The sequence below is a fragment of the Alligator sinensis genome, unplaced genomic scaffold, assembly GCF_000455745.1.
Source record: "Alligator sinensis unplaced genomic scaffold, ASM45574v1 scaffold1667_1, whole genome shotgun sequence".
Taxonomy (NCBI): Eukaryota; Metazoa; Chordata; order Crocodylia; family Alligatoridae; genus Alligator; species Alligator sinensis.
The window spans coordinates 33,832-53,257 of NW_005842504.1; the positions used below are offsets into that span (position 1 = coordinate 33,832).

General features: G+C 43.6%; 1 long non-coding RNA gene across 1 annotated transcript; it reads left to right on the forward strand.

Annotated features, from left to right (window-relative positions):
- The first annotated feature begins 2,220 nt into the window (after nucleotides 1–2,220).
- On the forward strand, nucleotides 2,221–12,590 carry LOC102386856. Its single transcript, XR_324726.1, has 3 exons — nucleotides 2,221–2,313; nucleotides 5,230–5,342; nucleotides 12,390–12,590. It is a non-coding gene; the product is annotated as an uncharacterized LOC102386856 (long non-coding RNA).
- Nucleotides 12,591–19,426: the final 6,836 nt, after the last annotated feature.

Consider the following 19,426-nt stretch of genomic DNA (forward strand, 5'->3'; position numbering starts at 1 on the left):
ATTTTTAGGGGAACCAGTTCCCATTGTTGTGGGTTAGGATTTATTGTCTCTTCTCCCAGAGCTAAGTGATTTCTCTTGCAGCTCCCTGAGAGTCCAAGCTGCAGGAGCACCCTACATCTCAGGATTTTCAGTCCCACAAAGACCTGAGTATTTATGATCCAGACTATGCAGCATCCTCATGAATGTTACCCCACTGGCTGTTCCCTATTGCACAGCCCATCCAACAACGGAGAGCAATGGACTCTGAGCCTCTCGTTTTCCCCTTAGCCTGCCAAGATGTAGGACTGTAGCAGACTAGGCAAACAAGTCCAGGGAGTTTCCTTTGTGTTGGCAAAAGCTTCACCCTTTGGCACTTTTAGCTATATATTATCTTTTAGAGAAGGCATATGTGCTGCTGGCTAATGGACAAATCTGGAGCCAAGACTCCTGTGGGATAAGTATACTGACCATGGATTTAGCTGACTGATTTTGGAAAGATGCTTAATTTCACTATACTTCAGCCTCTCCACATTTTACGGTTGACCTACCTCACTCTGGGTGTGTGTATGATGGCAGCAGGAGCATATGAGAATAGATCCATGTATTCAGTGCACCTTGAGATCCCCGAGTGTCAAGTATTTCATAATAAGTGCAGACTTTTCATTTCATAAGTGCAGACTATGATACAATCTTCTTAATTTTGCATACTAAACAACTGTACCCCTTTTCCCCCCCAGCAAAGTCCTAATAACCACAAATAGCAGTATAGTGTCTTTTCTGTGTTCCTAATATATTATTACTCATGTAAAATCTCTAAGGGGCATCATACCATTTTGAAGTCATCTTCGCCTTCCTCTACTCCCCCACCCCCCAGCTTAATTTTTCCATAGTATTTGCTAAATGATAAGCAAACAAAATTAAATCATAGGCAATGAGTCATTTGATAATTAGCAGATTTAGGCAAAGCTATCTTAAAAGATCTTGTGTTGTGACATACCCCCTTTTGTCCTCCTTACAATCTCTCAGCCTCATTTTAAAAGTTGAAGGGCCTTATGCTAGACCTCCTGCATATTGTTAGCATAACGTGTTACCTGGTCAGGCAAAGCTTGAACCTAAACCATTACTTTGCCTCTTACTGGTACACGCTATGCCCAATACCACGTATATGGGCGCATTATGGATACTCAACGGGCATTGTTCTGGAAGAAAGAGGGCAGTGATGTTCTACCAACTGCTTCGGCAGTATTCAAATGCCTTTTCTGGCATGTGGAGAACCCCTCTATTAAGGGGTTTCTAAATCAGCGTATCTTTGGCCCTAATGCCTGACTTGGTATTCAGAGAAGGCTAGCCCTGCCTGTTAGCAGTGGTGGACAAAATCAGGCAGCTGCAGCTGCTGATGTATGCCTGTTACAAAAAACAACTTAATCCCAAATCTGTATTGAAATTCTCCACCATGCTCTAGGTTTATCAACGTGTGCTGTTGCCCACCCCCAGGCTGCAGCATTCTCTAGAAGGCAAAGCAATGTTGTTTTGCTCAGCTGCAATTTTTTTCTTCAGTGGGCAGGAAGGCACATTATTTCTTTCACTGTAAGAAAATGGATGCTGACTCTGATGAGAAGTATCAGTGCCTTGTTCTGTGTTTATCTTTCACTCCCATCTCAGGCTGGATAAAAAGATTTAAGGAAAGGCAAAATTAAATTCAAGGCATGCTGCTCATCACAAAACAGCAGCAACTTCTTCCCCTGCAGGGCTGACAAAACCCTCCATGTTCAAGGGGTAATAAAGATGCCTCTAAACCTGAACCCTGCTGCAGCTTCTCTATTCCATGGCTAGCTAATAATATGTAAGGTAAGGTGCAGAGGCACAAGAGTGCCATGTTCTTTGTAAGGCATCTTGTGTCCTGCAAACAGCACCATTTAGTGCAGTCCTTATTAGGACTATCCTTGTAGCCTAATTCTCTGCTTTTGGTCGTCATGCGTAGAAGGTAGGGACTACATGGGAAAGATTGCATAGTTCCTTCCCGTGTTCCTATTCTCGAAGCATTTCTTCTTTCTGCCTCTTTTGGTTCTTGCCTGTGTAGTCCTCTCCATAGCTGTTTCACTGCAGAGCACCAGCTGTGTAGAGAGACTGCAGATTCATTTCTGTGATCCGTTCATGCAAGACACCTGATGCCAGGTGTCCAGTTACAAAGCTGATGGCAACGCTGTTCCCTTTCTAAGTGTAACCCAGAAGCCTGAGGGCCTTGTGCTGTTCCCTGTTGCGGAATTCTGCAGCGCACCAGCTCCTAGCTTGGGCCTTGAGCTACATTATTCACTTTTCACCCAATAGTTCCAGGTAAGCTCTTGCACCAGCAATTCTTTGATCTGATCAATGGTGACTATAGTGATCAAACAGCGGCATTAAACCAGAGCTTTATCTTAATGGTGGGAACAAACCTTTAGAGGAAAAGGATATGCAGATAGGCATGATAGTTTTTTAAATAGTCTATCACAAGCGTGCCACTCCCTGACAATGAACCAAACAGGCCCAACTTTTTCAGACGCTTGCATGAAGATTCTGTATCTCAATCTGCTTTGCCTGAACAAAACAGATTGTTTCTGGAGAGAAAGAGTCAGTTCCACTTTTCATTGCCAGGTTCTCTATTTTAGCATTCCCAGACCTCTAGCTGTACATTCTTTGTGCCCAAAACAATTTAAACTTGAGCCATCCTTCACCCCCCCGCCCTCCCGCTCCCTTTCCCAAAGGCCATTTCTGAAGTCATTGTATTCATATTGTAAGCATCCCAATGACAAGGGCAGTATTCTTAAATGATTGCAGAGCAGATCCAAAGGGAACAGTCCAGCGTCTCTAGAGTTCGGAGACACTGGCCCTCGTGTCATGAGAGTGCTGAGAAGCGACATACATGGAATGCAATGCTGTTTCTTCTTGTGATAAAGCTTCCTGGAGATTTGGGTAACAGCATAGTCCTGCACATGATGCTGTTGTAAATCTAGAGTTGCTCTTGCTTTTCCGTGCATCTTGAAACACTGGGATTCCAGCAGAAGCATGGCTGGAACTAATATCCCAGTTTTTCCTTTCTTTGTAATGCTTCCCTCCACTTTATAAATGTTTCTTTCATTGCATTAGCAGTGCATCTACTGGGTTGTGGGTGTCTCGTCAGTAGGACTAAGTGCTGTGGAAGATACAGTATGTAATTAATGCCAGAGCAATTTCCATTGGCACTATCACTCTCCATAGGACCTGACAAACTGAATGATGATACCTTGGGTAACAAATACAAATGCCACAGGAAATTAATATGCTACCTGCTGAATGCCAGTAAAAATAACTCATCTTGCTGGCAAAAATCAGTGAGAAAGGACCTGGACTAGCTTTCAAGTTTGGGAGTCTAGGGTCTGTTATTTGGGCCTTTTGTGCTAGGTGGAACTTGGAGGATGGCATCGAGATGTTATCGTTCCCCCTTTCACTACAGTGTAAACAGATAATCGGTTATTCCCAAAGCTGGGTTTCTGTAAAAATGTGTCTGCTGCACACAGGTTTTTCACAAGAATTCATGTTTATGGCCATACATATAATGGGACCCCCTTATAAGCACTCGGTCCTATGCATAGCACAAATGCAGGCTAGCAGATGCCCCGAAGAGCTTGCAATGTGAATACCCATGGAAGGCAAAGAGGCAAGGGCAGGGATCTAATGCACCAGCAGAGTTAATGTGGTTTGCTGACATCATATTGTTCATTTTGTTATCTCTCCCTGCCCCAAGAGGGATTTCCACTGTTAATTTGTGGTGAATCAGGCGCGTAGTTGTGCAAAAAAAGCTCTCTCCTGAGATACTAGGTTCTATGCATGCTTACATGCCAGTGGGTCTGGCAACTATTAGCCTGAATGATGAGTGCCAGGCTTCACGTTCAGCTGAATCCCTCCTGAAATCTTGCTTTCCCTTTGGTCCCTGTCCTATCGCCGTAAGCTCTTTCACCTTTAAACAACGGGAGCAGGTCAAGGTCCAAATCTTTGGAAAACCTGAAGTCACTGTGTGTACCCTTTGGAGATAGCCCAGGAGATGAAAACTAGAAGCCTGCAGGTGAAATGTCAGGGCTGCATGTGGATGCAGTAAGTCAGGGAATCTCCCAGCATGAATAAGCCTGTGATTCAGCACCAGAAGCAAAGGAAGCACATTTTGAAAAATAAACTGAACCTGATTTGCTAGCAGCTCTGTTACAAAAAGAGATAAAAACGCTCAGTTATTCTAAACACCGTGTTACAGAAGACTGACATGGAATCCCAGGCTTTTCCTACAGAGAATGATCTGCTGGGCTTTGTTCCGAATGTGTTTCTAGCTTCCTGGAATCATAATACCTGTGATTAGCTCTGCTTTTATTCTCTGTCCTGCAGAAGCTCACAATTTTGCTTGCAGCTGTTTATCCAGCAAGTTGAAAAGGGAAAAAAAAAATGTTTCTGGTGAAATATGCTCCCTTGTCTGTTTAAAAAATAAGACCTTTCTGACCTGCAGTGTATAATATGTAGGGGGCATCATTAAGTAGCTGGCATTTACTGCTGTGGTAGAAGAAACGGAGCTGAGGAACCACACTTAATTCAAAACAAGGATTAAGCTTGCAGTGGCAGACTTTGTACCTGGTTAAATGTTTGTGCTCTGTGTCTTTTGTTCAATTGTCCCCTTGCATTATGGCCATCCCTTTCATAGGTCCATTGTTAACAGCTTAACTGCGGTGAACAGAGTCTTTAGCTTTCTGTGGCCTGCTTCATTTTTTATCCAAGTTTAACAAAATATATGAGTTTAAGCAACAGAATTATTGAATGTCTGTAGAAAGGTATAAAAATGCTTTACGTGAGACTAGTATTAAGAGAATCATTGAAAGACTTGGCTAAAGTGTACCAAAGCATAGGAATGACATACTATTATAATGAAAAATATGAACCGATATAAAACTAATTGCTGTTGGTCCAGGGTGCTCAACAGTCAAAGCTCAAAAGAGCGTGGGTGGGTGCGCATATGTGTGCATGCGCTTTTTGCTTTCCCAAAATTACGGGAAGGTTTGGTTGTTTCTCAGGGATAGTCTTATTGCTAGCATTAGTTTTCACTGTCACATTCTCCAAGTCGTGTGTGTCCAAAGGCTTCTCATGCAGCAATGATAAAATCAATAACTCAGATATTTCATAGTAAATGGGATGGCTGAGTAACCTAGCCCTAAAAAAAGAAAATCCCATAAAACACTTTCCTATGTTTTTTAGCACCTGCCTTTTATCTTGACTCCCAAGAGAACCTGGAACTGGCCTTCCATTGCTGTGAGTCTTCCCTGGGAAATTGCTGGTGGCTGTTCCCAAGATAAAGGACATTTTAAGAGGTAAGCACTACAAAGAGCAACCCCAAGGGCCCTTGGGGACAGGGGGAAGAAGTGACACATTTTTGTGTAACTAGACATACGTGACAATTTACAGCAGGATTGCATTACTGCTCTGAAAACACTTGGGGCCTAAGTTGGAGCAACGCTGGCCTGTGCATGCGAGGAAATAAAAAGAACTAGTAGCACAGCATACCTCTGATTGGGATTGCGGCTCTGAGTCTCAAGCAAGGCAGTGTTTGAGATGATGGAGGGAGGGAGGTGGGAGGCTGATGCAGGGAGAGGAAGGCAGTTTATAACACAAGGACTCTTGCTGTCCAAGTTACAATAGATTTATTTCCAAATGTGTTGTAGAATACCTGAAATCTGGGTAATGTGCAATTACCTTTCCATCTTAACATCACTTTGGATAGTTGTTGTTTTACATAATGACAAGGCTCCCATCTCTGAGACCATGAGTGTGCTGTTACCAAATCTGAAAGCTATGCACCAAGGTGGCAACTGTGTATTTTGGATAAAATGAGGGGCTTAAATGGTATCTGAACCTTGGGCTGAGCTTTCTGTACAAGGCTGGATTTCACCTATTTTAAAATAAAGCTGCTGTACTGTCTGACATTTAAAGAGAGTGAAGTGGGAATTATCTACACACCTAAAGCTGTAGATGTTCCAGCTTGTTTTGTTAGCTTGCTAATTGTAACAGAGGCTTCTGCCAAGCAAAGTCTCACCCACGAGTGGGCTTGTGCTCTAAACTGAGATGCCAACCAAGAACCCTGCAATTACAGGCAACATTCTGCACCAGGCACGTTAAATAGAGGTCTTATCACGGTCAAAGAGAGGCTGTGTGTGTTTTCTGCTGTCATTATACTGGTGAGTTCAGTGGAATTGGCATGGTAAAATATCCTAATACTGTACTTACAAGCCGCAAATTCACATGAAGCCGATGCTGGTAGCATTGATTAGACCTGGCCCTACTGCAGGCTGGTACTACAAATTTATCCTTTGCTAATCTCTAGCAGTGCCTTTAATTCCTACTTGCAATTTGAGTTGAGTTTTCCAGTGTATCAGTCCTGGCCCATAACCCATCTGCTGCCTGAGCCATGAGCTTTTCTTAGAAAAGAAAAGGCCAAGCAAGATGTATGAGTTCTGTTTTTTTGGGTAAGTGCACTGAAATCAAGACCAAAATCCTTGGCCAATGGCCATATATTTCTCCTTAAGACATGCTTCTCCAGCTTGTCATCTTTATTTGCACTTCTGCTCCTTGACAGCTTTGAGTAGATGCTTTTAATTTGTGAAGATCTTAGCCAAAAACCCTTCTGCAAAATCTGACTGCTTGGCTTGTTAAAGGATGTCACAAGAGAGAAACTCGGATAGTACAGTGTGCCTCTGCCTTTGGCACCCTTGATATTATTGTCTGCGTGCTGTAACTGTGATGGTCCACACAGTTGTCTTTTGCATCAGTTTCGTGGCATGTCTAGTGCATCAGTTTAGTGTTGTATAAACTTTCATATGATTTATATGAGGTCTTATCTCCAAGACATGGATACCAGCTATATATGTATTTGTGTCTGTAATAAATCTCTCCATGAAATTCCATTGACCCCAAAACGCAAACTGCAAACAGTGAGTTTGAATTGGTTAGAGGGGCTACAGTGTGTCAGATCTGCTTACTGCATCATGGGGCTTAAAGGCTTCTCTTATCCACGTCCACGTAGCTCGGTTTAGTTCAGGGTATTCTCTAGGTTGTAAATCCATGCACAGGAACACGAACCAAGAAGCATTGCTGAACTCGCATGAATAGTGCTGGGGGGTGGACTTTGGGTTGGCTTGCACAATAAGCGCAGTCAGCTGGCTTCTGGTACCCAGCAAATGGCACTGCACTGTAGTTACTGGCCAGAAGCAGGTTTTCCCCTTGCTAATCTTTGCATTCTTGGTCGTGTCCAGCATTTTCTTGAAGTCTAATTAAATGAAAAAGGTCTCGTTGAAGGTATATGAGCATCACCAGAAAGGAAAGTCCAAATGGTCCTTGACCTTTCAGTATTTTGTGCCACTCTTGACACCCATGTATACCCAGAGAAAATGAAGTCCTCTTGGCTAGTTGTTCTCTTCTACCCCTGTGGTAAACTGGGGACTCCTCTGACACCTTCAGGGGTATAGGTTGTAGCCGTGTTGGTCTAAGGACGTGGGCAGACAAGGTTCTTTGGGTAAATCTGATATCTTTTATTAGACCAACTCAAATAGCGGGAAAAATTCTTCTTTGCAAGCTTTCGGGTGTTTGTGGGTGTTTGTGCCCAAAAGCTTGCAAAGAAGAATTTTTCCCACTATTTGAGTTGGTCTAATAAAAGATATCAGATTTACCCAAAGAACGTTGTTTGCCTCTGACAGCTTTGCGCTTAAAGCTTATTTTATCCAGTCACCCCAAGCTGCAGTAACATTTCATGGTACTTGCTCTCTGATTTTTCCTAGGACATCTTGACCTCTGGTTTCCATTCTGCTTAGGCAGAAAAAGAAGCAGATTCTGCTAAAGTAAATCAGAAACATCGCATGTGATTACAGGGACAACATTATCCCTTTCCAGTACTCTGTATACTTATTGGCACAGCTGGTCTCCTGTCCAGTGCCAGTCCACCCTCTACATTGAGTGTTCAAGCCTAGAGAGATGAAGCTCACCGCATCCCCAAAACAGGGATGTGAGGCAGCCTGCCATACCTCTTATCTCTAGTGCATGGGCTGATGCAGTGGCATAGCTTCTCCACTGTACGTAGACTGATGCCTAGCATAGGCCCTGGCAGAGCAGACATGGTAGATAACAGCCTTGGTGCACTGTAGCAATCCTTGACAGCTGTGCCAGCCTCCTAGGAAGCTGACAGCCACCCTACGGAGGTCTGGTTTGTCTCTAAGCTGCTGCCAGACCCAAGGCACTGTAATAATGGAAGGTAAAGTCATATAGTGAGAGTTTTAAAAAATAAGGACAGAAGATAGGGGAAGTCTGCTTGCCATAGTGCTGTTCAGGGAGCTTCCACTCCACTGGTGATGGTTACTACAGCATTATTAAGAATGTGCTTAAGAAGAACGTGGTGATTAAGAAGGTGTAAAGGATCTAGTAGGAGGTGGTGAGGAGTTACCCTGTTTCTGGCCTGTCCCATGACTGATCTGGTGTGGGGCTGTGAAAGCAAATACAGTGAGCAGCAGCTGATACCTTTTCCCTGAAGCGTTGCAGTGTTTCATTCCTGTGTTGAGTCTTTTCTGAGTTAATAAATCCAATCTGTTAACTTGCAGCCCCTGCTGAATGCTTGCCTCAGTTTCTGCAGCTGATGTGAAAGTTTAATTTGGGAGATATGGGGTCCATGCTGCAGGCAGGGCATTCCAGGGGTTATTCACCCCAGGTACCCATTCAGCCCTGGACACTTGAAGGATATGCAGGCGATGGAAGTGGGTGATTGAGGGTAGCGGCATTTTGGGCTGAAGGCTGTAGAGCTCACTCGATGGCCTGTAGAGCTCACCCAGGCAGAGATGAGAGAGAGGGTAGTCCTGGAAAGAGATGTAGTGTTTGGGATATGGGCTTGAGTGTCTTTAGAAATGACTTCTCAGCCACAGTTGCCCATGAGGCAGCTTCTTCCTTCCTGCCACGTTCACGCTACTGAGCGATTTGGTTTTGCCCTCCTGTGGCATGCACTTGATGCAGAAGTTTCCTGTCCTTCCTTTTCAAAAGCATCCATTCACTGCTCATGTTTTTACTGTGCTTACTGCTGCATTCAGGTGTCATTCTATTGTATGCCAAGAAAAGGGCCTTCCTGCCCCCTTCTATGCCACCTCCTAGTTCAAAGGATGATTCACCTGTGCTCAGGGAGTTTTCCTCCCCTAGCTATTGCTGCAGGCAGCTAGGGATGCTGGGAAAGCAGTGGGGGAGCAGAGGATGCCTGAAAAAGAATCAGAGTGTCTGGGGAGGAGGACACTATGGGTTGGAAGTTTAAAACTGGATTTCTAGGTAGCCTGGCTGTGGTAGACTAAATGCCTTTCATCTCCTCAGCACTTCAAGTTGAAGGTCCGACTTTCTAATATTTTGCATTTGAGTGCCATGTTGACTTTTATTATAATTTGTAGTAAAAACTTTGTCTGTAAAGCATACCACTTACACCATAAGTAACAGACGTGTGGCATTTACCTTATCAACCAGACTTAATAAGAACTATAATTCGTGAATCTATTTTGATTGACATCAATTATATTACTCTTATTAATTGAATCCATTAATTATGTCAGTCTGAGAGACCTGTATATGATTATAAGTTGTCCTATTTCGACCTTTTTCTATATTTGTGCAACATTATCTTCTAGTCTGGTGTTCCAATAATCATTGAAAATATCAGAGTTAATGGTGCATGGTACTCTATGGACCATGTACATTTAAGACTCAAGTGCAGGTTGTATAGACTTTCTGATTTTTTTTTTAAATGCCTGGCATTATTAATTTGTTTCTAAGCCTTTCTGAGATGATGTTGAAATATGAAACTGTTCCACCATCATTATCATATGACTACAACATTGTCCCAAATATACCATAGAAACAAGTTGCAGCAAGGGTAGTTCAGGTTGGATATTAGTAGAAACTTTCTCACGAGGCGGGTAGCAAAACACTGGAACAGGTTACCAGAGAGGTGGGGGAGTCTCCATCCTTGGAGGTTTTGTAGACCCAGCTAGACAAAGCCTTGGCTGGGATGATGTAGTTGGGGCTGGTCCTGCTTGGAACAGGGGGTTGGACTAGATGTGGCGTCCTGAGGTCCCTTCCATCCTCATCTTCTATGATTTTATGATATACTGAACTCTTTTGCCTCGTCTACATTTTTTAGACTTCTACCATTTCCATGTAGTGATGGGCCATGACCAATATTAGGAAGAAAAAAAATTCCAAATAAGCTGCAGCTTGTAGATAAAGGCAGTAGCAGTAGATTTCTCTTTGAGTGCTTTTGTTTCACGTATCAGTTATCTTTATTTATAGCTTCTAATTTGCATTTGTTACTTTCCCTTTTTTTCCTCTAAAGAAGGTTTTAGGGGATACAAGTCCTGTTGTGGGGAGAGTCTACTTGGAGGAAAATGGTTCTGGTGAATATGGGATATGGGAGGGACCTGGCAAAACTGGCTGGAGGAAATGGAGAGGCTGAGAGCATAAATGTTGTCCAGCAATAGGGCAGGGCTTGGCAAGTGTGAAGGTGCAGAGGGTGTGGAGCGGGTGGCATATGCTTAGGCTTTGGCAAGAGCTTTAAGAGCAAAGCTGCTGCAGTCGTACTTTGGAGCTTGGACCTGAACCTGCCTGTGCAGCAAGGATTACCCTGAAGAAAAGGGCATCTCATCAGCACACAGAGAAACTATTAAATTGGTGATGCTACTCTTGTGCAAATCCAAAGCCCAAACCATGCAGATGCCCCACTGCAGCTGTTCTTGCCAACCAGAATCTACATAATTTAAGGCTGGAGATATGTTAATGAATTATCTATAGCTTAATTATGTAGATAAGAAGCCACGTAACCACTGGCTTCTAATTATTTCATGAAGGTCACTGTAAACATGAGACTTTCTGGGAACAATCCTTGTGTTTTGGAGTATTTTCAGCTAGCTCTCCTCATGCTTCATGTCCTCATCTCTGGTAGCATTCAGGCCTGGGCCTCGTGCCTCTTATTAGCAGGTTTTGTCTCATAGTGTGGATGTTTTCAGAGCTGCATAGTTGAAACTGCAATGGAAGGGAGAGCCCCTCTAATCTGACTTCTGAAGAGTATTGGTAGGCTTTATTCTGTATTATTGATAGCTTCTGCTTTTACCAGCTTGCATAGTGTTTGTGAAAACTTTAATGGAACGTGTTTTGACAGCAGCTTGCAGCTTGATCCCAATGTGCTGCGTAAGTCCTGAAAGTGAATGCACGTATCAAGGTAGTCAAATCCAGGGCCTCTGCAGTAAAAAAACCACCTCTCTCTGCATACTAAACTGCTTGAAAGGCAAAAAGTGCAAGACAAAACTGCATTGGCATGTTGATAACTTATTTAAAAAAAACACCTTTGGTAAGTGTTAACTCAGGATTGGAATAGGAGTGGTATTCTGCAGCTGTCTGCTGAATCTACCTAGCTTTGAAAAAAGGAGGGGAGAGGGTAGTCCAACAGGAGGGTGAACTCAAATTAACTGACTTTTTAAACTGAATGGTGAGTTGGGCTAGGGACAGACATTACACATAAACTGGTTTAAGTTATCAGAAACTGGTTTATACCTGTAACAGAACAGACATTCAGTGCATATAAATCAGTTTGAAAATGGCTGAAACTGGTTTGAGATAAACCTGGTTGAAAGTAGTATCAGACTTAACAGATTTGGGTCAAACCGGTCTATGCAATGTCTGTCCCAGACCTTGAAGATTAGGAGTAATAATCTTCAAATGTCCCCAAGTGACTTTTGAATTGGGACTTAGGCTCCTCCATCACTTACACACTTGTAAAAATATAATAGGCATTGTAGTGGTTATTATTTTAGCCCAAACATCTCACTCTTCTGGGACTGTTATGGTCAGAGCTTGGTTTTATGGATGTAAGCTGAACAAAACACTATTGCTTTTCTCCTCTGTCAGTATAATAATCTGAAAATCTGCAGCAGCTCTGTCTGTGTGGACTGCAAGCATTTGAAATCTGAATGGCCTGTATTCCTCAAAGTGAAAGTTGGGAGGTTACAATGTGAAGTTTCTCACTTTCTTCTCTTTTTCTGTCTTTTCTTTGAAGAACAGCACTTATTTAAAAGGAGGGGGATGGGATCGAAAGAGGAAAGGTTACTGGAGTCACAAATTGTACCTCTGCCCCTTTTTACCCAGAGCACTTACAGCAAAGCAAGGGCACCAGGCTTCCATACTCAAAGAAAGTTATGTACCAGGAGTCTATATTTATCTGCTTTTGAAATAGTTGTACCCCTCAAAGAGAGGGCTCTGCTGCTTTCCTTTTATGAGTTTCTAGCTGGTAAGAATTTGAAACATCTGTCTACCTTAGTAATTGTATAGATGTTGAACCATCTCTTTTCCAGAAGCAGGAACAGGAACTTGAATACTTTTCACCCTGAAATACTTGCCAGCTGAGATCCTGGGTGCAACTACTATGAAAAGTCCTCAATCACACCCCCTGGTCACCAACCACACTCTTCCTCTGATACAGAAAAATGATTATGCAAAATGTTCTCACACCACCACTCTGAAGAAAATAGGAGCTGCTATTGCATGAATACAGAAAAGCACATCAGGGTCTGCATTATGAAAGGAGAAAAAAGCATAGTCCATAATATGTACAATAAAGACAATGAACACTCTTCAAGGTCTTTGAGTAGGTGTGAGTGGCTTCCATTTCTCAGATGTGTTGTGTTCAATAGCTGGTTGTGCGTGACCTTCAGCTACACAATTCCAAAGCAGCACAATAGGAATGTACACGTGTATTAATCTGGACTGAATATGTAGCATAAAACCTCGCAGACCACTTCAAACCCTGTTCTGCATCCAGAAAATGAGGGCAAGGGAGCTGTAGTCACTCAGATTTTTTTTCCCCAGAGACAAAAGACCTGTTCCAAATATCATGAAGGGAACTCTGCCTGCACAGCTGAGATAATGAAAATGATCACCGGTTCTGCACAACACATTTTTGATGTCTCTTGTCTAGTTAAGAGTAAAGCTGGAGAGCCAGGGAGTAAATAACAGGTTTAACCATTCTCTTCAGCTACTGCTGTGCAGCTTGACTCCGTAACCAGTCGTCTGAAAATTTGTAACCCTTCTTCATGATGCTGTACCAAGCTACTGCATCCTCTCTTGCTTTCTTTAGTTGTCATTGTGCATACTAAAACCATACCCTTGTTGGAAGGAATTTAGCAAGTTGCTTGTAATGATACGTTGAGGGAGGGAGAGAGAGAGACTAAATCTATGTCCTTTTATGGCCATCTTCACCCAAGTATCAAAACACCTGTGTTGGAATTAGAAAGGATGAGTCTAGGCTCGCATGCCATTATGAGAACCTCCAGGCTTCCTATGATTTCCACCCACAATGCTAATCTCATACTTTTCCACCCTTCAACCTAACCTGCATCACTTTTGGCTAATCTTACTAAATTCAGTGCCTAGGTCCTTTATCACACTTCAGTATTTGCAGCATGGAGTGTTTTAAAAGAGTCCTTTGTAGGTATTCTCAGCTGCTCTCCTTTGCTTTGGTTCCTGCTTCATTTCTCTGAATTCCTTTGTGTTGGTGCCACCTGCCTTTGGTCCTTTTCATTAGTGTTGAAATACCAGCCACATCCTTCAGATACTTGGGACTTGCTTCCAACAGTTTTGCAATGTCATGTTGGTTAAACTTTAATTTCTTCAGTGCCACTTTCAGGTATCATGATTTCTCTACTGGACCTGGCCTTTCTTTTCTATTGCTGAGGCTGGAATAATAGTGTTTGTAGTTATTCACAGTTCCAGCTAACTGCACATCCACTTTTACAGCTGCATTCACTATTTCATGGGACCAACTAACTTTTGACTCACCTTTACTGTCCTGTTTCCTGCTCAACCTGTGCCGATGGAGAGGGTTCTGGCTTTCCTGTCCTGGTCTGCACTGCAGGTCATTTACCCTCCTCAGCTTGGGGAGAGTGTTGCTTTGGGGAGCACTGCTAGACCTCCTGCGTTGTGCCTGTAAGTGAACTGCAGTCTCTGTTGGGCCTTCTCTGTGGTGCTACACACGGTTCCTAAGACATGAGGCGATAGCCCTAGAAAAGGTGCTACTGCTGAGATGCTTCTTGAAAATGGATGTCGATCTAAATTAAAAACCAGCAATGAACAGATCGGCTACCGACCGTGCCCTCCTTTGAACATCCCAGACCGCCTTGTAGAGAACTAGCTAACAAAGGTAGGTGAATGTTATGCCCATAGGGAAACTGAGGCACCAAGCTGGGAAATTACTTTCCAAGGGTCTCCTAACAAGCTGCTGCCAGGTCAAAGAGTAGAAGCCCAAAGACTTGATATAAAAAGAGAGTGGGCATCTGCCTCATTTCACATATGAGCAGTATACATTATGGGGTAGATGAGGCAAATCATGAAGTAAAAATCTGAAACGTGCTTGCTTCATTGGAAGATGTGATGCGTGCACACAGGTCCCAGAGCTGCACGGCCTTAAATTTAAGTAGTTCTTGTTGGAAGGTGTTCTCTGCAAACTCCCTTTATACCTTGTTTTCAATCTGGTAAATCTATTTTCTTTCTCTTTAGTGATTCAGTTCCCCTGGAATTAGCTTTTGATGTGGCACTGTCTGTAAACTTAACTGTATTACTTTCATTTTTCAGTTCACACCAATAACTCAGGGAGGTCCCCAAGTGTTGCTGAAGCTGGATTTGCCACTCCTAGAATTGCTCCAGTCACACTGCACAGTTTTCTTTCACAGTGTTCCCTTGTTTTACTTGTCATAGTCATTTCAGAGACTTTTCCCGCAGCTGAAGCTAAACCACCTGGTTTTATAGATTTCATGGATGTTAGGGCTGGAAGGGACCTTGAAGATCATCAAGTCCAGCCCCCTGCCCAGGGGCAGAAAGTCAGCTGGGGTCAAAGGATCCCAGCAAGAGAAACATCCAAACACTTCTTGAATGAGTCCAGAGTAGGTGCTTGCACCACTTTTGGAGGGAGTCTATTCCAGGTCTCGGGGGCTTGGACAGTAAAGACATTTTTCCTTATGTCCAGCCTCAAACGGTCTTGGAGGAGTTTATGACGGTCGGTCCTTGTTTTTCCTTGGGGCGTTCTGATGCACACCCCTGATGTACTTATAAGCAGCCGCTAGGTCCTCCCTGAGCCTGTGCTTTTGCAGGCTGAAGAGTCCCATGGCTCTCAGCCTCTCTTCATAAGGCCTGTTTTCTTGCCCTCTGATCATGCGCGTGGCTCTCCTCTGGACTCTCTCAAGTTTCTCGACATCCTCCTTGAATTGCGGAGCCCAGAACTGGATGCAGCACTCCAGCTGCGGCCTCACCAAGGCCGAGTACAGCCCAGGATGCCAGTAGCCAACCAAGGCACACTGCTGGCTCATATCCAGCTTACTGTCCCCTGTCACCTCCAGGTCCTTTTCTGCAGAGCCAGTCAGCCCCAACCCGTCCCGGTGCATGGGATTGCTCCCTCCTAATAGTAGAGTTCAGTGAAACTTCGAGGAAGGTTCCAGGTAGACAGGAGCGAAGCCTTTACACAGCATCTGTTTAAGTTAGCCAACTTTCCTTCCAAGGCCGATGGGTAAGGGAGAGGAGGGTGACTGATTGGGGTCAGGCAGTATACATGATGTGGTGAAAGGGTGAAGAAGTGGTGAAGAGTGACTTGGCACTCAAAATGATTTCCAAATGGAGAGGACTGAATGTTCTAGAAATCATTTCTGTCTCTTCTGTAACCACCTGAATTGCAAAGGCACCTGCACAGCCATGACATTGCCTAGCAGACCATGTAAACACAAGCAGCTCCTGGGAAAGGCATCTGAGCTCTGGGAATTGGCCCCACGTCTCCTGCCTGGCTGCACAAAGCTGCGTTGCTAGGCCATCAGGTTAACCCCGTCTTTGTCCAGATTCTAAATACATTTCCCCAAAATTCAACATTTTTCTAGCTTTTTTTTGTTAGCTCATTGTCCGGCCCCCATCCTACCTTTTGAGTCTGCTCATTTTTCATTTTTGCTCTTTATTACTTTTCTTGTCTGGCATAAATCTCTAGATTCTCACATATTCAAATGTTTATATGCTTTCTGTATCTGCAGTTTAAATACAATATTTTCTGTTGCTTTTTTTGACATTGCAATATAAGATCAATGCCGTAAAGCTAAATATTAGTTTTGGTCTTTTAAACAAAATAATCAATCAAAGCATTGCAAATAAATGTGACTCTGTCACATTTAGTTTTTAGAAATGATAGGGTTGCATTGCAGACTTCAGTATGTTTGCCTAAGGAGGGTCTATACCTCTCTGAAGTACCATATGGGCCACGTTGCATTCTCTGTTACCATGTCAACCTTTTAACATTTTTAGTGAAAGGCACAGGATAGGGTTGTAAAATTCATTGATCTCATTTGTTACCCCTTCCTTTCTTCAGTAACTGCATCCCATTTCTTCCTGCCAAAACTTTGTCTTATCATTTACATTTTTGTATGTCCCACTCCTGTACTGTAATTCCCTTCTCTGCATTTGCAGCCTGTATCCCCGTCTCATGGAACAGAGGCAGCCTCTGGACTGGGAAAGGAAACTGGTACAGAGATAGCTTGAAAAAGGACTCTGTATGCATACAGCCAGTGGCCATCACCAACTCAAACAGTATTTGGTACCACTTGGAGATATGCTCCGAGCCCCCAAGGTCTGGAATAGGCTGTCATCAGAGGTGGTTCAAGCACCTACTTTGAATGCCTTCAAGAGAAATTTGGATGCTTATCGTGCTGGGATCCTTTGACCCCAGCTGACTTCCGGTCCCTGGGGCAGGGGGCTGGACTCGATGATCTTCCGAGGTCCCTTCCAGCCCTGATGTCTATGAAATCTATGCTGATTTAACAAAAATGCTATGAAAGTAGTTAGTTTAGTCTATTATCATGCCATCTGAACATCTTACAAACATATTAACACCCTCCCGTTAGGTAACCCTGCCTCAGCATTCCCATGTTAGTGATGACAGGCAAGTGTGGCCTTGTGCCACAGGTATGGGGCATAGAAGTGACTTTTCCAAGGTCATGTAGAGATTTGGAAGAGGAGGTGGTAGCTGAACATAGGTATCCTGAAATACTGACCCCATGCCCTAATCACTGAGCGATCTCATTAACAGTGCATGCCCACTGTTAATGCGGTAGAACGTGGCTGCGTTTCCTGATGTGCCCCTGGGGAGGCTGGGCAGGCCCTGTTCAGCATGCTTGAGGCAATAAAAATTCAAAAGGAGGGAGGACGGTGTACGGCAGGTTTCACAGATTCACAGAAGTTTAGGGCTGGAAGGGACCTTGTGAGGTCATCAGGTCCAGCCCCCCTGCTCTGGGCAGGAAAGACCACTGGGGTCAAATAACCCCAGCAAGGTGTGCGTTCAGTCTCCTTTTGAAGATCTCCAGGGTACGTGTCTGCACCACGCCTGCTGGGAATCTATTCCAGAGTCTGGTCACACGAACCACGAAGAAGTTTTTCCTTAATGCCACAACATTAATGGAACAGGAGCAAAATTAAGTGGACTAGAGATAATCCTGCCCTGGAGTGGCGTAACTTCACACTGAAAAATAAGTGCTTTAAGGTCACTTCAAAAGTATTAACTTGGAGCCAATCCAGGGGTTAAGAACTCCAGAAACAACAGTCACCTCTAATATCTAAGTGACTGACTCCTACTGCGGTAGTCCAAGTGGGATACTAACAGGACTTGTGCAAACATACCAAGAGGAGCTGGGAATACAACTTTCCTGAAAACAAGTGTTAGCCCAAATAAACCAAAGATTCTTGATCATTCTAGTTGTTTTTCTCACCATTAGCATGTAGTCCTTCCCAGAGTCGCGAGCAAAACCTAGGCGTCCTAGACATCTTCTAGGCACTAGACCATAATCCCCGGTGTCCTCTGTATTCTCTTTGTAAATTATGAAAAGGCTGTGAGACATGAGCTGAATAATATTTTGTGGATCAGGCTGGATGGTTTGCGATTGTCATCTCTCGGGAGTCTTCTGCTTATCTGAACAATGTGCTGACATTTCCCCCAAAACGCTAACCTCTGCTGAGATACTGCAGAAAGATGGATGGGTTGGAGTACTACTATGCAATAAAACAGATGGGATTGGAGGGAGTTAGTGTCAAAGGAAGCATGGTTGCTGCCTTTTGTGTCTGGCCCTCATCTTTACTTTTAAAAAATTGTGATTTGGATCTATCTGCTTAAGAATTTCATTGACCCTCGTGACCCAATTTCATTTTCCTCTGATTTCGGCACTTACACCGATGTCTGTTGGAAAAGCCCACAGTGGGGCCCTTCCTCTAAGCAAGTTTAAAGTTCATAACAAATCTGTAGGCATCTCCCTGTAACCAGGAAAACAAATAACAAAAGTCAGAAGCAAAGGAGCATAATGTTGGTCTGAAGCCCTAGGGCATGTGCTGCCTTGACGCTGAAACAATATTGGAATAGTTGTTGCTTCTGCAGACTCATGAGCTGGTGTCCTTGAACAGTTTCCCTTGATGTGACACCAACGGTTTAACACTGTGTGTGGCTTGTTTTATTTCCACTGCCCAGCTTTTGTGTGCAATGGGATTCCTGACAGCCAAAGAGCATGCCATGTAACACATGATGAAGCACCCCAACATATACTATCTTCCCTTTCCAGAGCAGCTCATGGGAAGCCTAATCAATCACCCAAATCCAATTGCAAATGCTTTGTAATTGCCTGGCTCAAAACCTTTGAGAAGTCTGTTGCCTGAAGCACCTTCCCATAGCAGTAGTTATGGTATTGTCAAACACAATTACAGGCTTGAGCTTTCAGGATGCTGATTTTGGGGTTGCACTGCTGCTGCTGGTATCATTGAGCTAACGTGGAAAGAGAAGGGGCCAATTAAGGGGATCTCATGCCAACGGAGTGCCTTGTAAACGCTTGTGGTGTTTAGTCCACCAAGGATCCCCTGTTGCACAGACGTGCATTATCCTACTACTTGCCTCTCTCTCCTTTAGAGCATCAATGATCTCAAAACAACAGCTTGGAATTATTTATTTTAACATTTTAAAACCATTACCAGTTGCTGTTGTGAGCTGGAGTTTTGCTACCCTACTGGCCTGTGCCTACAATACAAATGCCAGAGAGGAAAGTAATGACTAGAAGAAGAGACTATAATGCAATGCTTCTAACAAACCTTTCAACTATGAATTATAGAGTATTTTCTAAACATTAATGGAGTAAGGCCAATAACCTTTTTAAAGTACTTGCCTCCTGTGGAGGAGCACTAATTCAAAATCCCAGAATACTAGTGCTCTTACCTCTGTTTTACAGAGGATATCTGACACACAGAAGGAGGTGACTTGCTTGAGGTTACAGAGGGAGTAGTGAAGTTAGATACAGACTTCAGAAATCCATGCTTCTAATAACCAGAGAAA